Genomic DNA, 24,153 nt, shown 5'->3' on the forward strand with positions numbered 1-24,153 from the left:
GGAAGAGTACAATGCAGGGACAGAACAGTGCTGTGCAGTACAAGCATGGTTAGTGCATGTACTGAGGGGCATACTTATGAGCCACGTTGCATTTCTCTTGCATCACGCAAATGAGGAGCAAGAGTGACATAAGCCCAAAATGCAATTTATTAAGCCATCCAAGGCCACCTTATGTGGCCCTGGGTGGCTTCATAAATTTGGAGCAACGCAACATAGCTCATATCGCTCTGTTGTGTTACTCTGTCCCAGGGAGGCGTTCCATGGGTGTTGCGTGGCTGTTCACATGCAACGTCTGTGGATTTTGACGCTTTTCCAGATTTATCAGTAGCGGTAGGCCTGGGGATGCACCAAATCTGCTACGCCTCCCCAGTTTGGTGCAACTCATTTTTCTTCTTTCTATATATGTATTTCTTTCTGCAGCACACATAGAAAGATAAAAATGCTTCAGAGGATTGTGTTTGTGAAGGAAGGTATCCCTTACTGCACAAAAACAATCCTGCCTCCAACAAAGGCACCCTTGCACAATGGTAAACAGTGCCAGCACAGGGACAAAGGTAGGAATGTGAAGTATTCTTTTAAATTCTGTATATTCCTGCCCTTTCCCTGTGACACAGCACAGCAAGGTGACTAGCGGCACTACGACACAAAGTCATAAATATGTCCCTGAGTGTAAATATGCCTGTGAGCTATAAATTATACGAGATGCAGTGCTGTGCATCGTGTGCACAATGAAAGCATGTGCTGGGTATATGTGTGCTTGTGAGACCGAATGCATGAATGGTGAAGTGCTGTGCAGCGCACAGTGATTGTGTCTGCTGGCAGTTTGTGTGTTTTTAAATAGCACACCATGGTACAATACAGAAAGGGTACAGTACTGAGCAGTGTGCATAGAGTGATTGTGTGCTGGCTATATGTGCCCCTGGTGTGGCACAATCCATGGAGGTGACAGTACTGGAGCGTATGTGTGCTATGTACGTACACTGAGTGCAAGTGTGGCTGCAATGGTACATTACATTGAGGACCCTGGGTTCCATTTGTTGGAAGCCCAGGCCTGCCTGGTGAAGACATGGGGAGTAGAGGAATCCCCGCAGACATATATGTGTATTGCTGCATTCCTGTGTTCTGGATGAGACGCACTAGTAAAAGGGAGAGAGAGAGAGACAGAGATGGGGCTGTTAAGAAAATAATGCAGAGTAGGGCTGGGAGCCTAGGATTAACATTTTAATGCACATATCAGCGTGGCTGACATCCAGGTCTGAACTCCAATGGCCTGAGTTGTGGGTCTATCAGCTTCAGAGACTTTCTTGCTGTGACAGACAGGCCTTTCAAGAGGAAGAAGAGGAAGAAGAGGGAAAAAAGCGTACACTTCAAAAGAAGCAGAAATGCAACATAAAATGTCAAAGCCCCAGACCCTAAATCACATTTTATGTCTGGAAATGGGCTATAAAAAGTGGAAGTTGAGACCCCCAAAATGTATCATCCGCCAAGCAGCCAGACGGGCTGCAGAAGTAGTGGAAGCTCTGCAAGACTTCTGCTTGTGACCAGAACGGGGGGCCCAGGTTTACTAGTCTCCCTGCTGGGTGAAGGGACATCACCCAGGGTAACCAAAACCACCTGTTCTGGAGCCTAGAGCACCTGAGGGAGCAGGATCCAGTAGGGAGTCCTATGCGACCCTCATAAGCCAGGAGACGGCCGCCGTGGACTGAGCAGTGCATCTAGTGCCATGCGAGAAGCATCAACCCCAGACCGCCTCATTGCAGTGAACCCATTTGCCAGAGGAGGGCATCATAGAAGTGACTGTATGAAAAAGCGCCAAGACTTCAGGCCAGGGGTCACTGTGGTGTTGACTGTCGCAACAAGGAAGTCTACACCTACCCCACAAGTACTGCGGCACGCTTGTAAAACAGGTAGGTCTGCCGTTGCTGAGTTTTGCCAAAGATCAGTCTGTCGCCTTGGAAAACTGAAGGTGCAACCTGTCATTTAGACCTGTCCTCTGACCGACCCCAAGGAAGCTGGAGGATGCCTTGAGGACTTTGTTCCGGAGATCAATCACCTACCCTTTATGCAGGGAAACTGAACCTATCACGCAGACAGAAGCAGGGAGCACCTCTGACCACTGTTGAGGCTGGCAGCCCCGTTCGGGAGAGAGAGTCTACCCCTGTTGGGTGCTGCAGCGTGTACCACAAGCAATCCAACTTTCCAAAACAGGACCAAAACTGCAAGTGCCCATAGTCAGGGCACCAAGTGAAACGCAGAACACCTCCTTGCTGAGGGAGTGGGTAAGACTTGAACAGGGTTTGTTGGGCCTCAGGGACTCCCTGCTGAAGGTGCTGCAGTACCCTAAACCCTTTTGACTATTTCCAAAAGAGTGAAAAGGGATTCTTGAGTGAGGCTTACTAGTGAGGATTCCCTTGAAGCGCACACCAGTGAATGGGGAATAACCATAATCACATTGCATGGTCAAGGGTCAATCAATCAGTCAGTATTTGTAGAGTGAAGTACTGCCACCCATAGGGGTATCTGGGTGCTGTGTTGTGAGGTCTCAGTTGAAAAGCCAGGTCATGAGTTTCTTTCTTAAATCCACAAGGGAAGGCACTGTTCGAAGGTGGAGAGGCAGGACGTTCCAGGTCTTGGCGGTGATGTAGGAAAAGGAACATCCACTGCTGCAGCTGTGACAGATTTGTGTGTGTGTGTGTGTGTGTGTGTGTGTGTGTGAGGGCTAGTTAGGAGGAGCGCAGGTGTCTGGAGGGTTCCTGGAAGTTCAGTTGGTGGTAGATATAAGCAGGTCATGATCATGTAAGGCCCTGTAGCAGTGTGTTAGGATACTGAACAGGGATTTGCTAAAGAAACACTAGAGCCCTGACCTCAAGGGTATTGGGTTGTTGCTTACAAATGGTATTTCTTTGAATGTGTAGCATTAGAAATAAAATACTTATTTTAATCTCCAAAAGCGAGTATTTGACTGTCATTGATATATTGATATTACTGAGTGTACTTTGAGTTATGAGTTGTGTTCACTATTCTGTATATATACTACCCCCCTGTTGAACCATTGACTGCTTGTTCACATAAACCACTGAAAGTTAAGTGCAGAACCGGTATTTGACCCAGTGAGCAGGATCTATAGTAGGTCAGGCTCCAGGACAAGAGGAGTGAAAGGCTTCTACCACCATGGTTTGGCCCAGTAGCCCCTGAATGCCCCTTGGCCCTCTGAAAGGGGTTCTCCCGGAAGGAAAATCTTTGTGGTGTGAAAAACTAGACTGTTGTCTCTTATAATGAAGTTAGCCAAGGACTGAAGTTGGCTGACCCACCATTCCACATTGTAAGCTGTAGTAGGCGGAAAAAAATATGAGTGACACAACAACAGACTGAAGAGTGATGGCTGAAAGCCACTCTATGTGAATCCATTTGATATAACTTTAGCAAAATCAAAAGTTCTTGGCTAACGAAAGACCTAATAGTAAGTACATTGCATGTATAATTTTAATAATATCTAAAAGTCTTGGTTACCATACGTTAAAATTGGGACAGTGAAAAGAAGGGTGTGAAAGTACACAATGGTGAAGCTAGAGCCCATTTGGGTCCTGCATGTCAAGAACAGGGTGCATGCTGTATATCTCAATCCTTTGTATAGGAATGGAAACACGACAGGTCTGTCGCCAAGGCCCCTGTTTCTGACGTGTGGTCAAGCAGATGCAGTTCCTGCCCCCCCAGAGACCTCTCCTCCCGCCCACCCCATAGGATGCTGTAGCCAGCCAACAGGGTGGGCTGCAATGGAGAGGGCGTGCCTTTAGGACCCAGAGGGGTGGGATGCTAGAGGAGGAACGGGAGGCACTTGTCCCATTCCGTTAGAGTCTCAAGGATCAGACAGAGAAGAGGGGAAGAAACAGCCCGGAGCCCAGACTGGTGAGGAGGAGGGTGGCGACGCGGAGCGGTAGGGGTGCACGAGCTAGGGGAATGAGGGACGAGGTTGCGGGGCCATGAGACAAGATTTGCGGGGCGAACTAGTTTGGGGAACTGATGGGGACAAGGAAAGGAAAGCTGGGGCAAGATAAAAGGGGCGCGAAGTAAGTGATAAAGACAATATGACAGGACTGGGCACAAGGGAGTAGGGCTGGAGGAGCGAGAGTAGGCGCAGGGTCACGGGGCCCGCGAAATTAAAGGGAGAGAGCTGGGGGCATAGACAAGGGAATAAGGCATGGGAGGTTAAATGGAGGGAGGTGGGAAAAATAAATGTGTGAAGGAAAGGTGGTATATGGAGATCAGGTTTGACATATCGAGTGTTCGGTAAGAATATGAAACGGTGGGGGTGGAGGGGGGGGGGACAAGGCACAACCACTGCCCGGTTAATAAATGGCAAGAGGGTACAGATGTCCAAGTCACTGACGGACTACCTAGGAAATCTGGCATTGTATATCGACGGAAACATCATAGTTTTGATCTATGTCTCCAGGTTTACCCTTCGAGTTTCCACTGTGACTGCTGCCTGCCGGTGCCCTTAATGCCTCCACCCCAAAAAAAATAATTTATGTCAGGGTGCATTTTTTTTTTCGGGGGGGGGGAGATTGCTAGGGTTACAGACGAACGGCAGGCGAAGCACGGAAACAGCTGCCACAAGAGTGCGAGCCTGTTTTATTTATTATTTCTGTGTGTGTGTGTGTTTGGGGGGGGGTGCTTCTAAATACAGTAGGGTGCCAGAATTAACGCGCGACGGGCACGGTTGAGCTATGCTACCGAGATAAAGTTTATAAAGAGGGGACTGTGTAGGCTGGAGAACGGGCAGTTTGGACAGGCCGGCAAGTTTTGTGGTTTTGTGATTCTTGGCGTTTTTTGAAAGAACGTATGTTTTTTTCCTAAATGTCTTGTAGCTGCAGAAGAGCTGTACTCGCAACCGCAGTCAACGGCTGGGAGTAGGGTGCCCAAGGTAGTGCAAGATGGGGGAATGGGGAAGTGCTCTGTCTGGAGAAGTTTGATGTTTTTTTTTTTTTCTTTTCTTCTTTTCCTGGAAAGAAGGGGTATAAAAGTGAGCTTCAGTCAGTTACAGTATGTCCCAGCTGCCAGGCCAGCCCTCCCACCTCAGGCTGCCTTTTGTTCTCAGCAGCAGCTGGAATGCTGCTAAAAGTATCAGTGGGAGGGATGCGGGGGGGATTAAGGAAGGTGGGAGGGAGGTGGGACCCTTTCCCCTCGGTGGGTGAAAGGAGGGGTGGGTTAATTGGTCCCAGATGTGGCCATACTAAAATGGAACACGTAGATACAATGAGAGGGAGGGAGAGGGAGACAGGGGTTCGGCCTGAGATGAAAGGGGGTAGGGGGCGGTCGCACCCTTTTTCTCAGTGCTCTGAGAATGGACCACTGTAGCGAGAAGGAAAAACTAAGTTCAACAGTGAAAAGTGGGCGGGCTGATACATCGTATTGGAATAACCGAGTACCTTCACTTTTCCGTCGAGGTCTATAAAAGAAAGAATCAAATTCAGTGAGAAAATAAAGCTGTGGAATTTTAAGGCAATGGAGGACTAAATTATGCGTTGGGCTGACTAAAATTAGCAGGAAATAAGTCAAATTATGAGACACATTCAAGCTCGTTCCGTGACAGTATTACTTCACTTTTCATACATTAATACAATTTGGGAAGAAGTTTCACCTCAAGAGTACGAGTTTGCACGACTACAGAAATCGGCAAGGGGCACTCACGACCTTTGGAAAAGATTTACCACTGAGTTGCACCACGATTAGTGCTCTTTAGTAACCACTAACCCATTTGAGCTAGAACTATTTTGTTTCTTAAAATCTACAAATTATGCCGAAAATGTTGAATTATGTGGAACAAATCAATAAATGCATAACTATGCGGATTATGCGGCGGCTGCAGTATCACGTGACTCCTGTTGCCCTGGCTGTGCCCTGGCTGTGGGGAAGATATATGCTAATGCAGCACAATACAAAGACTCAAAGATAGTAGATTAGGCAGTTAATATACTACTTGAACCATAAATCTAATGGACTGAGGTTAACTGGAATTTGGTATTTTTGAGGTACCGTGTTGGATCCAGGAATAACGCCAGAGCAAATTTAAATTCCCCCACTTTATTTTTGTCTGTGAATTATAAAAAGTGGCTCATGTAAATATGGGGATGGAATACTGTCTGTAACACATTTTTTGTCTATACCTGTTTGTTTGCTTATGCCAGTAAATTTATATCCTGTGTCCCTGGCGCTCGTTTTATGCGCAGCATGCACTGTTCCACCAGCCTCTCGCTGAGTGGGACAGTGCGGATTGCAGAGTGGCGGAAATACACCCAATTGACAGGTGCTCTGTCAGAAGGTGGATTAACGTTTATGGCATGATTGCTAGAGCACACCATTGTTTTCCATCACTGTGATTTGTGACCCCCCTGCTCCAGGTCTGTATCAGCATGGATCCTTCCTTGAATGTTTCATTCTAACCGCCGGCCCGCGAGGATGGCGGCAGGAGGAATTTACAGCCTTTTTTACACCCCTCGCTCACCCCAGGCCGACTGTTGCCTTTCTGGCATTGGCTTACCTCCTGCACACGGCCTTTTCCAGCCCGCCCAAATCTCTGGGTTTGCCACTCAGTCTAGAGCTGCATGACCTGTCTCTGCATGTTCCCAGTCTCAAGGCTTGTCACTCACTCTTAGGCTGCCAGGGATCTGTCCTCGCATGTAGACTGGGGCGAACCTTCAGGGGGAGTGTTTGGGGTGTTACACCTTCCCTAATACATATATTCTTTAATAAATAGTTGGTTACAGGTGCTTTCAGTTGGGTATGGTGAGGTGGCTGTTGGAATTCACCTCGAATGTTTGCCTGCATACACTCTACTCTACTCTCTGTTTTGAAGTTCTTAAAAATGTTGATTATTTTTCAACATATTTGGCCTGATTTAGAGTTTGGTGGATGGGGTTACTTCGTCACAAGTGTGACGGATATCCGGTCTGCCATATTACAATTCCATAATCTCCTACGGCGGACAGGCTATCCGTCATGTTTGTGATGGAGTAACACGCCTGCCAAAACCTAAATCAGGCCCATTGCCTTTTAAGGAACCCTAACAATCAGCACTGCTATCGCTCCCCACTTCTCCTTATGCCCCTCATGCTTTTCTTCTCAAATAATATATTTCACCATGTTATGCCAGTGTGTTTGTTGGGAAATCTGAAGCTCACCCCTCGTCTAATCTTACTGACCAAGCTACACCCCTGCATATAGAGCTCCAGAGGCAGTAAGAGTATCCCTCGTAAACACTCAAGCATTACTGTGATGTTGGTCCCTAGAATGCAAAGGCCTCATCAACTGTCAACGATTTGCATTTTGTTATCTTACCATCCTTCAACACACTTGACGCATACACACTCACATATTTCTAACTTATCGAAAATAAGTTTAACACTGTACCAATCCTCTTGCTCTGTATAGCTACCATTGCACAATGCCCTCCTTCCCTACAATGGAGGAATTCAGTAGTTGGCTCCTCTGAGTGATGAGGAATCCTTTTAGATGAGAACGTAAGTGTCTGCCTGTTTGTAGTGATGAGGGTTTATTCTGCCAGTGTCAATGGTTGTCTTCACTGAGTGATGTGGTACCCTCCTGTAGGCCAATGCAGAGTACCTGTCATCCCAAGTGATAGGCTTTCCTTGTGGGATAAGTGTTTCCCTCCTGTGAGTCATAGTGTTGCCACCTTGAGATGATGGCTAAAGGTATTTGCATCTTCTGAATGGTAACTTTTATACACGCAGTGGCCACAGGGTGACATGCAAGCCACCTGCAAAATAATTAAACAAAAGAAAAAATACACTGATTACAATTTCCTCATTAAGTTGTGGTGATCTCTGCAAATCCCAACCAACTATCTTTCTAGGTTGCAAGGAAAATGGAAATGAACCAATTGATTTTGGTGAAGTTGATAATATCCGTCATATTGAAATATTGCTAGACGTGGTTCTGCATGGACAGTTTTTTCTTGTTTTACTACTTTGCTGACACACCTTGTCTTCCAGTGCAGACAGGTGATGCTTTGTCTCCAGGACGTTTGAGGGATCTTCTAAATTCTGTGCCTGTTCCCTATTTAGACTACCTCTTCCTCACACCCCTAGGAATTGGAATCTTCTCCTTTGAAGTGTTGTATCACTTTCTCACAACATTCACATTTTCACCTCCATTCACCTTCACAAGGCATGCAAGAAAGTGCTTTTCTGTTCTTGGGCTTTGGATGGTGCCTACTGCCTGATGCTCAATCTGACTAAAATAAATGTTATTGACGAACCCTATCAACCACCAACAAAACCAGCACATCTCTCTTCTCAAATCTAGCACAAAGTTATATTTCCAAGTAGCTGAGGAGAACAATGACTTCCATGTTCTAGACAAACATCTTCTCACCACTCAGAACTTTATGAGGGAGGCTTCTGAAATGATATATGATAAAGACCGATTTCCTGATTTTAGGAACAAGACCTCCTTTCCAATGGCTCAGTTTTTCACAGGTTTATGACTTTCATGCTTGGTAGTTGGTCCTGCTTGTGGAACAAACTACCACTTTACTTAGCAACCTACAATTACAACAAGCAATTTATAAAGATCTGTAAAAATCACGTGTGTTATCATAACATGTTCAAAGGCCCTTACCAAGCTACCATTTGGGCAAGAAAACTCATGAGATGTAATTCAATTTTCAATGCACATAACATAAACTGTCAAATGAAACCACTACTTCCCTTTTGTTAAAACAAAAGTTGTTGGTGTTCTCTTTTGTTGGTTAAATCTTCCAGTCAAGACATTTTCCATGAGTGATATTTCATGTTGAACTGTGGAGTATACCACAATCATAAGTCATGTTTGACCTTCCCAAAAAATGCCTGCAGGGAAACTCATGCATATGAACATTTGCCCCTGCAACAGTGTCAAATGTGTAGGATCAGAGAGAAGGATGTTTGGATGCTAAAGGTATAAACAATTACTGCTATGGACACAAACTTCTGCCATGCCTAATTCACCAAAAAGAGCTGCAACACATAGCCAGTTTTACATCTCTAAACATTCTTTTAGATGGCTATCAAATTTGCATGCTAGAGGAGAGGGGGTTGAGACAAGTTATTTTCCATCTGTGTTGACCGCAAGATTTCATTGGCTAGTAAGGGAAGCCCTGCAAAGTATTTTTGGGGCAAAAGGAGAATGAAATCTAAGATATTCTCTTCTGGCGTTTGGGGGTGTAGTGTGAGAACAGAAGTTGTTCACATGGTCTAAGTATTTAAAGTAGGCAGATGGTGAACAGTCTTGGCAAAACTTGCATGCTTAATTTTTGTGGGCTTCAGTGGCAGTCAGCATTTTTTAGGCATTTTTTAGGCAGTTTCTCTTGTGGGAATTGCGATTCTCCAAACGTAATGAATAGAGAATCAAGATTTCATTAAAGGGACGGAGGCTACCATTATGCATAAAACATTTTAATGCCACTAACCTTTTAATACCACTCCTAAGCACCTTTAAATAACTTACCTTCACAAAGAACAAACTTCAATCTAGAACCAGAACACTGTAGTCCATAAATAATACCCTCATAGCACTTTCTAAATGCGGTGATCATACTTCCTTCTCTGTGAATTGACGCTAACCAATTCTTGTTTAAACTCTTCTTACTGTTCCTCTAGCAATTACAAACAGTTAATATTATTATATAGACACATCCTACAAAATGCAACACAAATTTTTTTTCATCAATAACCTTTCTACACATCTTATTTTATGATATATATATATATTTTCTGATGGAAAGTGGAGGGCGGGATGAAGTTAACCTCTGTGTCTTTAATGAAATCTTGATTCTCCATTCATTACATTTGGAGAATCCCTATTGCATTTCAAGACATGCTTTACTGGTCTAAAGTAATGCTTGCAAACATATTAGTATTTGACCAAGCATCCGCTTTCAGAATTTCTTCAACCTCCTACCAGACAAATATACTTTGCTTACATTGCTCCTCTTAGAGAATGTGCTTTAAATTATTCCACATCTATACCTCCTTATTCCATTACCTCTATAACCCATATGGCAAATGTACTTATCTTACCATAAGATATATCAGCAATTGATTCTCCCCATGTTTTCTATACTCCATCATTCTGTTCCCAAAGTCTGTCAAACATTTCACCGCACATAACTTTCTCTCCAAATTTACATCCCATAAAACATTATACCTCAGTTTAGGAGGTCTCCTCAACCTCATACTCTTAAGAATTCTACACCATCACGTTTCCCCCTACCAACCTACCATCCACCTGAACATGATCTGTTGAAATACCTGATCTGTAACAATTCAAAGTTCTGTACCCCAAACCTTTTTCAAACTGTTCCGCCAAAAGATGTTTTTCTCCTGCTCCATTCATCAGCAATCCTTCACTTGCTGGAATCAAAAAAGGTATTGCACACGCCAACTCCATCACTGACGGGCACCAAACTTGAGACATTCAAAATGGTGTCACTGACACTAACTGACATTTCTCTGTTCTCCCTTTCAAAAGAACTCTCTGAATTAATGCAGTGGGGAAAGGCATAGGCTCTTATTCCCTTCAAACCTGCTGAAAGCCATCACTGCAGACACCCAGGATCTGGTATCCAGCTGAAATACTTCTCTTTCTGATACGTCAGTCTGCTCACAAAAAAGATCGACCTCTAATGGGCTCCAAATCTCCTCTATCCATCTGAAACACCATTGGTCCAATCTCCTTTCGCTGAAGTTCGTAAATCCCAATCCGCTATCAAACTCATTCATTCTGGTAAATATTCTGCTTTCACCTTTATCTTGTGTTCCAAACAGAAATACCAAAATTCCTTCTCCCACTCTGACAACCAACAAGATCTGCTCCCTCCTAATCGGTTGACAGAGGCAACAGCTGACACATTGTCCATCTTCACCAACACTGTCTATCCTCTCAAATTCCCCATGAAGCTTTTCAAAGTATATAATCCTGGTGTTAATTCTCGACAGTTTATGTGATTCTTCCTCTCCTTCTCTGACCAAACTCCACCTGTCTGTTGATTTTCTAACCTATGCACCCAGCCACTCAGGCTGGCGTCTGTCTTCAGGGCAAATTCAAGAACACATGTAAAAATGGCACGGTCATTCCATTCCTCCGTATCATTTAACCCCCAATTCAATCCCTCCCTCGCTTCCTTGTTCAGTATTACTTTGTCTCCATACCACAAACCTTTCCTCAAAGCAATAGTGCAAAGGGCCTGCGAAAATTGCCTGAATGGAGGGTGATAACAATCCATCCATCTGAGCCAAATGCCTTAATGACAACGTTTCTTTCTTCAAAACAGGAAGTATCACTTTCCACTCTGAAAGTTGTAACATAAGGTCCACTGTATCTACTTGGAATCCTAAAAATTCAATTTTCTGCGAGGGGGTTCAAACGGATTTTTCTTTGTTTATCAAAACACCTTGTCTTCAAAAAGTTTATCACCAAAGTTAACTCTTTCTCCAGCTCTTCAACATCTTGGGAAGTAATCAATCTATCGTCTAAGTACACCATCAACTGTACACCTCTTTCTCTCAAATAGGCCATCACTACTCCCATCACTTTCATGAATCACCAAGGTGCGGAAGATAGACCAAAAGGTAGACATTGAAACTGATATAGTTGCTTTCTCGATCTGAATTGTAAACATTTCTGACTTTCCTTCTCCATTGGAATAGTGAAGTATGCATCCTTTAGATTCAACTTTACTAACTGTTTCTCAACAAGTGCCTTAAACAATGGATACCTTCCATCTTGAAATGTCTGTAAACCAAGTACTTGTTTAACTCTCTCAGATTTATTACCAGGCTTCAACCTTTGCCTTTCTTCTGTACTAAAAAGATAGTGCTTGCGAAACACTTTGGGTCAGATTTTTAAAAATGTTTTGGTGTTAACCCTGAACAGTACATAGGGGCCTATTGTAAACAATGGTTTGCCCCCTTTTAAACCCTGCTCTGAGCAGGCGTTAAAAGTGCCAAAAAAATGACGCAATGAAATATCTTTGATTTCTTTGCACCATTTCCCCCCCCCCCTTGATGGGGGACCGCCCTGTTTGCATACATTATGCATGGCGCCTGCATAATGTAATGCAAAGGGTTACAAAGTGGTGCAATGCATGCATTGTGCCACTTTGTACATATGGCGCAGGAAAAAGGCTACCTTAGCGTAATAAAATAACGCTAAGGCAGTGCTAAAGTGGCGCTAGACCCTCTTAACTCAGGGCCTATGTTTTTTCTGCTGTACATTTTATTGCACCTTTTTGTATCACGGATTCTATCTCAGAATCCACTACAGATTTTTGTAGCTCTATTACAGATAACTCTCTTTGCTTCCTTGTCTGTTATATAGCGTAACTCTGCACAGACTTTAAAACCCAAAGATATTGCGTTATCTTTTCCCATTCCTTCACAAATTGTCTCAACCGACCTCCTAGTCTTCCTCAGGAACAACTAATAGTAATCCCCATGCTCACCTTGTGATCCTAAGTAACTCTGGCCTGGACCACATGCAAATCTTTCTCTTCCTGACCTTGCAGCTCTCCCTCTATTATAAAATTTTGAAGAGGCTTGTTAACCTTTTCCTGTGTATTGGTTACTTTAATGGGACCTATGAAATCCCTCTGCCAGTAGAACGTCCCCCTCTACTGGCCCTTCCAAACAGTCTTCCTCCAAAAAAATTCTTCATATTCACTTGAGCCTTATCCAAGGCAGTAAATGTGTAAACATATTTGCTTAGGCTTTCAACTAAGCCTTCACCAAACATAGCATCCTTACTTGGCTCCTTCTTTGCCATATCCCCCAATTTGGAACTGATTTTCATTAAAATGGCCTTCCTCCTCTCTGCCATCAAACCTGCCTTAACATTACATAACATAACAATAGCCCTCTGACTCCATCCTCGGGGTAACTCCAAATCCACTGGTGAGTCATTAATATGAGCTTCCTCTGCCATATCTAATATCCTAGCCAGTGGACCCAGTACATTTAGTACCTTATCTTGGCACTGCTTTAAAGAGTGTTCAGGACCTTTCCTTGGGTCTCTCCCCAAACGAAATAGAAAACGAATCATCTCTGGGTCTAAATTAGGAGTGCAAAACACCTTTGCATCAATCACCAGCCTTGAGCACTCTACTCTCAACACTCTTCCCACCTCTTTATCCAGTGGTTTCCGTACCCATTACTTAATGAATTTGCTCACATGCTCCGTGGGCCACCAGTCACCACTCCTCTGCCTTATATTGTATGGAGAAAACATCTCCTCACCTAAAGGATTTCAGAGTACCTCTTTAGGGCATGCATCCTCTAAATTCTCAAATTCAGCATTGAACTCATCACCTTGCTGAGTAACAAAAGCATACTCATCATATACCTTATTATCTTTCAACAGGGAATGCTGTCCCAAATCCATCACCATGAACTCATCCTCTTGTGTGTAACTAAGGATACCTTTTCCCTGCTTACTACAACGGACACCTTTCCTTTTGATGTAGTTCAATCCATTCTTTTCTTTTTTTGTCATAAATATGCCCTCCAAATGTTTGCTCTTTTCAATTTGTACCTTCTTTCTCACCTTTCAATTCTTCCTCCTCAGACAATGAGTACAATTCCTTTCCTAACTCCATTTTTTTTCTTTTCTTATTTCTAAAATACTGTCCAGTGTCTCCTTAACCTGTGTTTTTATCTCATACTGAATCAGTTTCCTAATCACCTCCTCACTAACCTTGGCTCCAGAAATCTCCAAACTACTTCCTTGGTCTGAGCCCATAACTAATAATAACATTACAAACAACTTATATACTAAAACAACTAATTAATACTAAATGTCAACCTAATAGATTAAACTCTTACTTTACTATATGCCAACTTTACAAATTAAAATTTACTACACTATCTTTCTTCTAACAAAACACCAATAACTCCCTTAAAAATAATTTACGAACCCTAGTTTCAATTTTAATTTTTAAAGAAACAGTACAGAAATACGAAGTATGTTACACTTTCTTTGAACTGTACAACGGGGTTTTCTTCTTTTCACCTCCTCAGCTAAGATAAACAGCTTTTACACACACGAAAACATCAAGAACACACCGATATCAATAGATGCAAATTGTTCTTCATCTCAAGAACTTTCTGCATTTTTACACTTACAATTCCATATTTTCTGTTTTTAAAATTAATTGTATTGTTTTTTTCTTTTTGCTTAAAATCACAGTTGTTACATCTCAACACTAATGAATCGATACAATATTCCAGAAAAAAAAGATAAAGCCACTGTGGCTGTGTTCTACATCAATTTGTTATCTAAAGCCGGTACGTGTGCTCATTACGGTCTCCTGGTGTGATCTCTACTCTTCATTATCTCAGTATTCGCTCCTTTATTATCGAGGAAAAGGCAAGGAGCAAGGGCTTTGTTTGGTGCAGTACAAAGTGATATTTTGCGCCCCCCTTCAGCAGCCAATGTGTCACCTTCCTTTGTTTTTATAAGAGGGCCCGAGCACCACCCTTCCCTCTTCCCCCACAGTTGGAATCTAAAGTGGCAGTCAACTATCGCCTTCCCCTAGAACCTGTTTTGTTGTAGAAACAAATGTGCCTGTTGTGAGCTCCTTCGCACAAGATGATGTTGGTTTTGTTTGAGAAGATCGGGGTGTTAGAGACTATGAAACTTCGTGAGCATTTATCAAACATATTTTTCTCAACTCTTGATTATCTGCATCTTTTGCTTGGCCATCATTAGCATGTCGTCAAGGCGCTGCAAATGTTTTTGTTCCACAAGCCTATTGGTCTGGAAAATACATTTTAGTCTTTGGAAAGAGCTCATATTGGAATGTTTTTGTTAAAAAGGCTGTTTGTACTAAGCGTGTGGCATGCTATGTTTTTTTTATTTCCCAGAAAAGCATACTAGAGGCAATATGGAGCCCAAAGGCACCCTCTGGTTTCTGTTATGTGATGACTCACCTGTTGATGACTCATGCTCTGGCATCTGCCTGTAATAATCCTTTATGTACAGAGCTTTTTGTGTTCTTAAATATATTTATGTTTGGAAGGGGGTGGGCTCTCCATATTCCCTTTCGTGGGTGCAGTTTCTACTAACCTGAGCCTAACAGGGCCCTTTCAAACAGTGTGTTTGAACAGAATACTGTAGCTACTATGGATGAATTATGTTCTGCAAAAATAAAAAAGAAATCTGAATGAGGTGGGGTTTGGTACTAGAGACATGGGCGCTGTGCCTTTAAAGCTGTGTCCTACACTACTTTTGGTTTTCTAGAAGTCTGCTGTGTTTAAAAAAAATTAAGTATGGATTCCCCCATGCCAGTGTAATATTTATTTTTCTAAGAAGCAAAAATGTAATTTCAAAAACCTGAACTGTTTTCTCTAGGTCCCCCCCCCCCCCTTAAGTACGTAACCGAGTTAGACAGCAATAAAGGAAAACATGATCAGCCACCCTGGTTTCCCTGGTCATTCAGCCAGTAGAATAAAGAGCGCTGCAAAGCACTTCAAGAATTAGGAGCAGCGGGCCACCTGGGTACCTGGGCGCAGCAAGCCACCACGTGAACCAGGAGCAGACTACTACACTACTAAGCATAGAACAGCAAGTCATTCGAGCATTGAGGAACAGTGAGCAACGCAGTTCATTTATTTTCTTAAGTCACGCTATTGCCCTTTATAAACGTTTAGTCGTCCATTAGTCTGACCTTGTTGTGTTGTTGGCTTTCTATGATACCTCAGCATACGATTCTGGGATTTCCCGAGTCAGAGTCATCCTGTGGTGATATATTCTGGGTAGTGTGATTGGTTGGTGGTGTCATGTTCAGCGAGCTGTGGGTATGTGATTTTGAATGGTGGCAGTGACATGTTCAGTGGGTTGTGGGTTTGTGATTGTAATGCCACAGAGGTCTACCGGGCTACATTTACCAGTTGCTTCAGCATTTCGTGAGTAGGCAAAGTGCTTTTTGTCTGTCAATCAGAAATAGTCTAAGCCGGGTGTTACCGGTAGTCCGTGATGTTTCCTAAGGGCAAGTGTTATCTAGAGCATTGTGATTGTAGCTGTAGGTATTATCAGCAATGTGATGATTGTATGTTGGACGTTGTATGGCGCGTGTGCTGGATATGTGTGAGTGCCTTTTGTGTGTGCATGTGCTTGTGTGTGCGCACTCGTGCATTCTCACGCACGTATTATCGGGCTGGGAGTTAGGATTTCTCTTTTTGGGTTGGCCTGAATAGTGCAAACCAACCTAGTAGGGCTATCTGCACAGTGTAATATTCACACTAAAAGAGCGTAATCACAATATGCCAGGACCAAAAATCAAGTTGGTTACTTGAGCACACACATACACACAAGGAGCGTCAGGTGAGGCTGACTGAGAAGCTTCAGCACTGTCTGGCCTTTGTATCAGCCCCTAAGGTATATGCACAAAGTGTGCCAGAATCTGTCAGAGGTGAGCCCTTGCAAATCACAACAACACTGACAAAGGTAACATGTTGCCCTTCTTTTCTGTCACCTGACCATCCTTACCCATGCCATACGTGTTGCTTCAAGTGTGTCCTTGTTGATCACCCACCTACGCTTTCAAAAAAAAGTTTGTTGCGCACTTTTTTTCTTTTTTCTTTTCTGATTCAACTTGGAGGAGCAAATATAAACAAAAAAAAATCTTCCACATCATTTTATAGATGTGCGCATGTGTGGTGCATGTGACAAAATGTCATGACCAGCTGCATCATTGGCTTTTCTTATTATTTAGCCATGCTGCACAGCACTGGCGATGCTCTACAGCATGGCTAAAAACCAGTGACAAAGCAAATAGTTCTCAAAGGTGTGCCCCATTGGCTTTGCCAATGTTTGTTTTTCATTTACTGTTCTTAAATGTCAGCCAAATAAGAACAATAAATTAAAAGTAAGAAAATAAAGGAATTAAGGGGCATATTTAAGAGCCCCTAGCACCACTGGAGTGTCATTTATCGTGACGCTCCAGTGGTGCAATGCCTTGCGCCGCATTTGTGGCTTAACGCCACGTTGTAAATACGGCCCCTACACACACAGCACTTTGCGTGGAAGGGGCGTGCATTGGGTGTTGTTGTGGGTGTGCCACAGCAACACCCATTGCATTTGGACACTGCCTCAGATTTACAAGTTTTCGTAAACCTGAGGGAGCGCCAAAATCTAACGCCACCCCAGGGGTGGCGTTAGCATGGGGCACCAAGGAGAAATGCTTTCATTTCCCCTCGTTTTTTTCTCTTTCTATGTGTGCTGCATTCTGCAGCACACTTTGAAAGAGCAAATAGCCATTTAAGATTGTTTTTGTGCAGGAAGGTGTTCCTTCCTGCACAAAAATAATCGCCCCCTCAACGCAGCCATCCTTACATTATGGTGCAAAGGTTGCTGCGTTGGTGCATGGCAGCAAATTTAGTGCCGGCACATGCGGAAACACAGGGGTGCACCATATTATAGTAAATACGGCACATTCCTGCGTTTTGAAAATGACGGCGTGTGACGCTGCCAAATTTGGTGGAGCGTCACCCTCTGTCATTTTCTGTTTAATGTGGCCCACAATGTGGAACAACACAAACAACCATTAAAAGGCCTAGTAGCTCTTTACAGCTGCCGGGCCCTTCTAATAATAAAAAAAATATTAAAAAAATATATATTTGCCCACTGTATCAGGAAATGGGAATTTAAAGAAAGAGAACAGGGTAATGGGGCAAGTGAGTAGGAAGTAGGCAAAAGAGCAAGAAAACACATGCACTCCCATTGAGTCTTAACTACAAAAGAAAACAGACACTAACCAAAGGAAATAGGTCTGGTCTTGGCAAGCGTGCGTTTTCTTAATTATTTTTTTAACAAACATGTTTGCTAGACATTAAAACTGTAAAAGTAATAAAAAGTAAAACTTTTGCCCTCTGAGTGTAGCATTCAAATGCACACAAAAACAATAAGAAAAAAATGTCACATTGCAAAAATAAAAAAATAGGAAATCATTGAAAAAAGTTAAAGCAAAGAATGGCCTACCTGCCCTGGCACTGAAGTGGGCCACTTTCTAGGAATAAGAGTGCATGTGCAATAACAAAATGCCATCACTTACAATGAAGGGAGTGAGTGGCAGAAGTAGGTTGACCTACAGCCTCAGTGGTGGGCAGAAGCATCATATAAATGATACTCGAAGATAAACAGATGAAGGCGGCTCAAAGAAATACCCTATATATTAGTGTGTGTGTGTGTGTGTGTGTGTGTGTGTATATATATATATATATATGTGAACAAGGTCCGGTGAGACCGAAATGCGTCGGGGGATTCCTGTTTGTTTGTTCATGATCTCACTAATGTATTAAAAGTTAAGGTATTTTTGGCACAACGACAGAGTGCGGTTTTCTCTTGCTAAAATAGAAAGAGAATCTTGTTTTCCCATATATATATATATATATATATATATATATATATATATATATATACAGGGAGTGCAGAATTATTAGGCAAATGAGTATTTTGACCACATCATCCTCTTTATGCATGTTGTCTTACTCCAAGCTGTATAGGCTCGAAAGCCTACTACCAATTAAGCATATTAGGTGATGTGCATCTCTGTAATGAGAAGGGGTGTGGTCTAATGACATCAACACCCTATATCAGGTGTGCATAATTATTAGGCAACTTCCTTTCCTTTGGCAAAATGGGTCAAAAGAAGGACTTGACAGGCTCAGAAAAGTCAAAAATAGTGAGATATCTTGCAGAGGGATGCAGCACTCTTAAAATTGCAAAGCTTCTGAAGCGTGATCATCGAACAATCAAGCGTTTCATTCAAAATAGTCAACAGGGTCGCAAGAAGCGTGTGGAAAAACCAAGGCGCAAAATAACTGCCCATGAACTGAGAAAAGTCAAGCGTGCAGCTGCCACGATGCCACTTGCCACCAGTTTGGCCATATTTCAGAGCTGCAACATCACTGGAGTGCCCAAAAGCACAAGGTGTGCAATACTCAGAGACATGGCCAAGGTAAGAAAGGCTGAAAGACAACCACCACTGAACAAGACACACAAGCTGAAACGTCAAGACTGGGCCAAGAAATATCTCAAGACTGATTTTTCTAAGGTTTTATGGACTGATGAAATGAGAGTGAGTCTTGATGGGCCAGATGGATGGGCCCGTGGCTGGATTGGTAAAGGGCAGAGAGCTCCAGTCCGACTCAGACGCCAGCAAGGTGGAGGTGGAGTACTGGTTTGGGCTGGTATCATCAAAGATGAGCTTGTGGGGCCTTTTCGGGTTGAGGATGGAGTCAAGCTCAACTCCCAGTCCTACTGCCAGTTCCTGGAAGACACCTTCTTCAAGCAGTGGTACAGGAAGAAGTCTGCATCCTTCAAGAAAAACATGGTTTTCATGCAGGACAATGCTCCATCACACGCGTCCAAGTACTCCACAGCGTGGCTGGCAAGAAAGGGTATAAAAGAAGGAAATCTAATGACATGGCCTCCTTGTTCACCTGATCTGAACCCCATTGAGAACCTGTGGTCCATCATCAAATGTGAGATTTACAAGGAGGGAAAACAGTACACCTCTCTGAACAGTGTCTGGGAGGCTGTGGTTGCTGCTGCACGCAATGTTGATGGTGAACAGATCAAAACACTGACAGAATCCATGGATGGCAGGCTTTTGAGTGTCCTTGCAAAGAAAGGTGGCTATATTGGTCACTGATTTGTTTTTGTTTTGTTTTTGAATGTCAGAAATGTATATTTGTGAATGTTGAGATGTTATATTGGTTTCACTGGTAATAATAAATAATTGAAATGGGTAAATATATATTTTTTTTAAGTTGCCTAATAATTATGCACAGTAATAGTCACCTGCACACACAGATATCCCCCTAACATAGCTAAAACTAAAAACAAACTAAAAACTACTTCCAAAAATATTCAGCTTTGATATTAATGAGTTTTTTGGGTTCATTGAGAACATGGTTGTTGTTCAATAATAAAATTAATCCTCAAAAATACAACTTGCCTAATAATTCTGCACTCCCTGTATATTAATAGACTCACACTGAAAAAAGGTTACAGGAACATCATAGTAAGGAAATAGAATTTTAAAAAACATAGAAATTTGCTTAAAAAAACAAAGATTACAGGGACGTTATAGTTAGACTCACATTTTAAACATACAAAACCATAGAAATTCTCCTGTTGTAGTTAGACTTATCTCAAGTAACTATAACTTGTGCCCTAATGTAACTATAATACTCGCCCCCACCATGAAAAGTTTTTTCGTAAAAAATGTTAGTGCAAATTTTACATTGATATTATCAATGATGTTATCAAAGATGTCAAGAGAGCCATAATTCATGGAGTAATTAGCACTGCATGGTGATCCCACGCGGCCCCCTCCCCTGGCTGTCTTTGGCCCTACGAACCACATCCCCCAGGGCCCAGCGTTAATATATTTTTTTGGAGGAAGGGGGGCCATGTGTCCACCCTCCCTGGGCTAATCTTGGCCCTGTGGACCCCATTTCCCAGGGCCTAGCCTAATCATTTTATTTTGGGGGGAGGGGGACCACACAGTCCCCCTCCCCAGGCCAATCTTGGCCCCGGGGACTTCATCCCCCAGGGCCTGGTCATGTCATCTACGTTGGGGATTGCGGGGGAGCCTGAAGGCCCTGGTGGTACCTGTTGGCTCCCCGCATCCTGGGGGAGCAAAAATTGGTGTCACAGAGAGGGAGCTGTTAAACATGCAGCTCCCTGTCTGTGAGAGCAGTAGTTTCTTCTTTTTCCCTGCTTGCATTTCTGCTGCAGGGAAAAAGAGGAAACCTCAGCTTTCAGCCAGTGAGAACTGTTTGACAGCTCTCACTGCCTGGAACCATAGTGTTTGCTCCTCTGACTTGGTAGGAGCTGTCAAAGCACCCTGGGACATAGCGGGAGCCGGTGCTGGGGGGTGGCAGTCCCCAGTGCCATTATTAGTTCCACGAGGGGGGCCATGCACCCCCTGTCACATTTCAATTAGCTCTGGGAAAGTAGTGGTCCCTGTGGCCAGGGCTCTGAAACGAATCCCCTATCTTATTTAAATTTAGCCCCAGGGAGGTGGCCTTCCCCGGGGCTGCGGGGAGGGCTGAGCAGCCCCACTGCATTTAATTAGATGTTAGCCTTAGGGAGGTGGCAGTCCCTCGGGCTGTGGGGTGGCAGTGGGCGCCCCCCTCGCAATTGATTACGTTGATTCTGCCCCAGGGAGCCCCCCAGATTTTATACTGTGTTTGGGCCCGGGGAGGTGGCGGACCCCAGGGTTGCAGGTGGGCTGCACGGCCCCTTCACATCCAAAATTTCAATGCCTATGTGACCTGGCCCTATTGATGGTTCGTGGAGCCTTCACATCTCTATATATACAAACTTATTTTTTTCATTAATTTCTCAAAAACTAATAAACCGATTTACACCAAATAAAAAAAGGTCATTTTCTGGACCAAGGGCTACCTTTCTGTCAAATTTGGTGTAATTCCGTCCAGTGGGTCGGGCGCTAATCCTGTTCAAATTCTCTACGGAAAAATGCATAGGGGAAAAGTGTTTTGGGACCACCCCTTTTTCTCGGGGCTTCCGCTTGACAGATCACCCAAAAACTTTCCAGACAGCAGCTGAAGCGAGTGTGATATTTTTATGGAACATTTTGTGAGGATTCTTTAAACCGCGCCAAAGTTATAAGCAAAAAAAAAAAAAAGCTTTTTCTATATAAACGAGGTCCTAACTATAATATATATATCTATATATGTATATAGATATATATACATACATATATACATATATGTATATATATATATATATATATATATATATATATATATATATATATATATATACATATATATATATATATATATATATACATATATATATATATATATATATACATATATATATATATATATGTATATATATATATATATATATATATATATATATATATATATATATATCATCTTAAGAGTCCCATCAAGTAAGTAGTGGAATGACGACTACTCATTTAGTGAGGGCATTGAGATACCAAAATGGTCAGGCCAAAGAAAAGAACAGGAAGGAAAGCCATCAAATGAAAAGCAGGCATAGGAGATAGACAACAAAGCTGTACAATCATAAACAAGGGGATGACCCAAAACAAGGGGTCGGCATAGCTTGCGTAATTTTGTGCAGTGTAATCATGTGGAATTACCTAAAAATTCTACAAGATTACTATGAATTATGCAAGAAGATTAATTCTACATTTAGCACTATTTTCTTAGCCCAAAAATGCGTCCTCACATACATAATGGACCCAAGGATGCATTTTGTGCTAAAAACCGTGCTAAATGCAACAGAACAGAAATAGCAGCACAAGCAGCTGTTTATGCTCTCTAAATGTGTCCTTCGGATAGGATTTTCCCCCAACTTATTCTTAGCGTTTAGTACTAGGTTCTTAGGGCAAAATACACCCTTGAGCCCAAAATGGATGTGAGGATGCATATTGCACTAAGAAAATAGTGCTAAATGCAAAACAAAATGAACAGAAGCATGAGCAGCCGTTGCATTTACTAAATTTGTTGTTTTTTGTGCTGATTCCCCCCACTAATTACTCTTAATTATGTGAGCAGGCGTAATTGCTTAATTATTGGTTATTCTGTGTCAAAGAGTAACACGGAGCTACAGAAATCACTCTGATTACTCCAGTGTAATTAAAATTACTCCCAGGCCCACACAAAACCAAATCTAAGTATTTGTTCTGTCTTGGATATAATAGGAATGCAAGCTGTCTATAGGTGAGAGCTAAAAAATACCTGTTCCTCCCTTTCTGTCACACAACAGAGCTGCAATACAACACTCGGTATGATGGAGACGAAGCGGCACAATGGATACCACTGTGTACCATTGGTACTATTTCATTTAAAATGAATAACTCTTCGTACATTTGACCCTCCAAGCATGAAGTCATATAAAGGTCGCCAACGGTAGCCGTTGTGACCCCTGGCTTGCCCTTTGTGATCCTTGGCACTGTCTTTGCAACCCATGGCCTCAGAGGTGGCAAAATCAGTGCTAGAAACACAGTAGCAGCTTCCCCTTATGAGCGTGGGGTGAGGCTCAACTCTGTTTTCTCTCACTGTTTTTATTACACTAATAGTGAATAATGCTTCATTATTCATTGTTAGTGTATTGAAAAATGGAGTACAATTGGCTGGAATATAGCCTTCCCTGACAGCTGAGGTAAGTGTAAAAGAAAAGTGCTTTTAAATACATGTTGTGTGCATGTTTGTGGGTGAGTGTATGTTTATGTGAGAGAGAGTATGTGTGTAAGTGTAAATGTGTGTATGTGTAAGAATGTGTGTGTGTGTGTGTGTATGTGTGTGTGTGTGTGTGCGCAATTGAAGGTCAAAGGTCGTGTGATGTCACTTCCGCTACCCGTAGCATTTTGGTGAATTGACATTCATTGCTCCAGGGTAGCTAAACTAAGGAGTTGTGGCAATTTTTACTTTTCAATTTTACTTTGTCAACTATTCTCTTGCTCACAGATTACAATACGGGTATTGTATAAAGTGTTAAATAAATATCTTGTTGCCTGTGTATTTAGGTTATTCTTTGTCCAGTAAGACTATGATTTTTTTTCAAGACTGTTCAACATGCTATTTCGCATGTACTATGCCACACCTGTTAGTTTTATAGGCCTTACCTCATGTGGAGATGTCTCAGATACCGTCTTAGGCCTCACAACTTTAAGGTCTCATATTTTTAGGTTGAGCCTAGGCAGCGAGCAAGTGCTGTCTCTTGGCATGTTGAAATCTACATCTGTGGGCTTTAACGATGCTCACCTAGCACACATCACTTTAATTTGATCATTGGCCTGCCTTTCAAAATTCCCTTGATTTCGTAGGAAGCTGCTTGAAGATTTGTCCCGCCTTGTGACTGCTTTGTTACCGCCTTGCAGACTGACCCTTCTACGTGGGTGATTGCACGATAGGCCATACAGCTTAGTGTGGCGCACTATGTTTTTTTTTTGCTTCGCCGATTCACGCTGCGTAGCCATATGTTGTTTCTTCCTCTTCCTTGTTTTGGGCATGCCGCTGTTTTTTTATGGTGTCTGAGCGTTTTACATGAGGACATGACGTTTCAAGTAGCAGAAATTCGTACTTATTT

The 24,153-nt window shown here is 42.8% G+C and overlaps 1 protein-coding gene across 2 annotated transcripts in view; it reads left to right on the forward strand.

Moving 5' to 3' along the window:
- Nucleotides 1–3,781: 3,781 nt before the first annotated feature.
- The window catches only part of MFAP2 (microfibril associated protein 2), a 261,396-nt gene continuing 241,024 nt past the window's right edge, over nucleotides 3,782–24,153 (forward strand). Inside the window, exon 1 of one of the 2 annotated variants that reach the window (XM_069240711.1) lies at nucleotides 3,782–3,906. The gene's annotated coding sequence lies outside the window, so the exon portion shown is untranslated. Of the gene's footprint in view, nucleotides 3,935–24,153 lie in introns of both variants that reach the window. The other variant, XM_069240712.1, reaches the window with a different exon arrangement.

This window comes from Pleurodeles waltl, chromosome 6, assembly GCF_031143425.1.
Source record: "Pleurodeles waltl isolate 20211129_DDA chromosome 6, aPleWal1.hap1.20221129, whole genome shotgun sequence".
Lineage (NCBI taxonomy): Eukaryota > Metazoa > Chordata > Amphibia > Caudata > Salamandridae > Pleurodeles > Pleurodeles waltl.